Source organism: Schistocerca piceifrons, unplaced genomic scaffold (genome assembly GCF_021461385.2).
Source record: "Schistocerca piceifrons isolate TAMUIC-IGC-003096 unplaced genomic scaffold, iqSchPice1.1 HiC_scaffold_1344, whole genome shotgun sequence".
Taxonomy (NCBI): domain Eukaryota; kingdom Metazoa; phylum Arthropoda; class Insecta; order Orthoptera; family Acrididae; genus Schistocerca; species Schistocerca piceifrons.
This window is the reverse complement of record NW_025727174.1, coordinates 47,501-50,000: the sequence shown is the minus strand read 5'-3', so window position 1 is coordinate 50,000 and position 2,500 is coordinate 47,501. Positions and strand designations below refer to the sequence as shown.

Below are 2,500 nucleotides of genomic sequence, written 5' to 3'. Positions count from 1 at the left end.
AAAGGATTTAAAGTGTACTCATTCCGATTACGGGGCCTCGGATGAGTCCCGTATCGTTATTTTTCGTCACTACCTCCCCGTGCCGGGAGTGGGTAATTTGCGCGCCTGCTGCCTTCCTTGGATGTGGTAGCCGTTTCTCAGGCTCCCTCTCCGGAATCGAACCCTGATTCCCCGTTACCCGTTACAACCATGGTAGGCGCAGAACCTACCATCGACAGTTGATAAGGCAGACATTTGAAAGATGCGTCGCCGGTACGAGGACCGTGCGATCAGCCCAAAGTTATTCAGAGTCACCAAGGCAAACGGACCGGACGAGCCGACCGATTGGTTTTGATCTAATAAAAGCGTCCCTTCCATCTCTGGTCGGGACTCTGTTTGCATGTATTAGCTCTAGAATTACCACAGTTATCCAAGTAACGTGGGTACGATCTAAGGAACCATAACTGATTTAATGAGCCATTCGCGGTTTCACCTTAATGCGGCTTGTACTGAGACATGCATGGCTTAATCTTTGAGACAAGCATATGACTACTGGCAGGATCAACCAGGGAGCTGCGTCAACTAGAGCTGAGCAGCCGGCCGCCCGGGAGTGTGTCCCGGGGGCCCGCGCGAACACGCAAGCGTCCGCTCAATCATTCTGCAAACAGGAGGAGGCTGAGCTCCCCTGCACAATACACCTCGAAACCCTCTCAGGTCCCGGCGGCGCGCAGCGCCGTCCCAAGTACTTGGTCGGGTTCGAGAGAGGCGCAATCGCCCGGAGTTAGGCGAGTAGACGCTTTCGGTGCGACCACCCGTGCTCCCAACTGAGCTTGCCGCTGCCGACAGAGGCCCGGGAGCGTGCTGTCGTGGCATTGCCGGCGGGAGACAACACGCGCCACCTACGGTGACCGGCAGCTCCAACGCCAGCGCCACAGAAGGACAAAAGCCCCACTTGGGTGCCGAAGCGAACTCTCCCAGCACAGCGCACGCGCCAACACATCCGCACAGCTGCGATACAAACCACCAGCGAGAACCGCTGGGGCGACCGAGCAGCAGACGGCGTCGCGGCGCCGAGCGCCGGGCGGCGGCGCATCCTCAACGCACACAGTCCTCAATCGGACCAGCACACTGAAGATGTCCACCGCGCTTCGCACCGGGCCCGCGAGGACCTACTTTGGCCGCACGGCGCCGCGCGCAGGGTGCGCCGGCGCGCAGCTGCGACGCCTGCCGCGTCCGTCGGCCGGCGCGCCTGCCACTGGCCGCCCCCACCAGCCGGCTGTAGCGCGTGCGCCCACGCACCGCGCGGCCAGCACGCCGGGAGGCGCCCCCTCACCGGCCGGGGACGGTCCCACCCAGCCACCGCCGCGTATCGCTTCACACCCAGATGCCGTTCAGTTTCGTCGGCATGGTGGGTATCGCTGGAACAACCGGTTAGTACCTCAACCTATCGTCGCCATCACCGATTCACCCCTAGCGAGAACAACCGCACCACAACAGGTTACCATTTGTTCATTTGCGTAACTTCACCAGAAAACGCAGGCGTCCATCGCCATTTGCAACTTCAACGATTATTGCATGCCTGTGTCAGGTGTCACGCCACACTACGTCTGCCCACATACACGCAACAAAATGTGCACGCCTAGACAATACGTGGAAGGTGGCCCCCGTACGTATGCGATGTCCATTGCTCGAACGACTGTCAACCGGCCTCTGTAGCATGTCGCAGATATGGAACGCGGTGCACCATGCCATCACGGTGTGTGAGGAGAGACGACTAGGTCCGAATACATCAACAGACAGCTCATGCTGATCGCCATCCACGGCGTCCGTTCCTCCCACACGTCTCTATGGCGTACCACACTGCAATCCAGCTCTCATAGGGAGACGACACGTAGCTGCGTGCACAATATTTGCACTGTATGGTCCGCCGTTTTTGGGCGCAGTCGTTGTGCGGTCACACATGTGCCACGATGTATCATTCAGTACATAAGGACGAATGTGCAGTACAGATTGTGGTTCACGCGTACGACATCAGCGGACAGTTGACACAGGCCGCACCACAACGTAGCCTGAGTACGTCGCATGCGAAGGGCATTGAACATGCAAACTTCTCACCAACCAGCTTGCGAAGGCAGGGGGCAAGGTGGGGACGTGGGGAGGGGCGGCATGTACGTCCTGCTGCCATCCACATTACAGTGTACAGCAGGAGCATGTGGAAAGTGAGCAAGACTTGCAAGGTGTTTAACATGAAGCGATACACAGGGGTGCGGGCAGTGCGAGTAGCGAACTATATTGCGAGGGTTGCGGGTGGGCAACACTACAGTAATTGAACGAGTCGTATAACAATTACAGAGCAGGTTTAGGCGACAACGTGGGTTACGTTAAGGCGACAACATGGGTTAGGTTAAGGCACAACATGGGTTAGGTTAAGGCACAACATGGGTTAGGTTAAGGCACAACATGGGTTAGGTTAAGGCACAACATGGGTTAGGTTAAGGCACAACATGGGTTAGGTTAAGGC

General features: G+C 57.7%; 1 non-coding gene across 1 annotated transcript in view; it reads right to left on the bottom strand.

Moving 5' to 3' along the window:
- LOC124732437 overlaps positions 1-551 on the bottom strand; it is a 1,909-nt gene extending 1,358 nt beyond the window's left edge. Inside the window, exon 1 of the ribosomal RNA XR_007008703.1 lies at positions 1-551. This exon is cut by the window's left edge and continues 1,358 nt beyond it. This is a non-coding gene — a ribosomal RNA (small subunit ribosomal RNA).
- Positions 552-2,500: the final 1,949 nt, after the last annotated feature.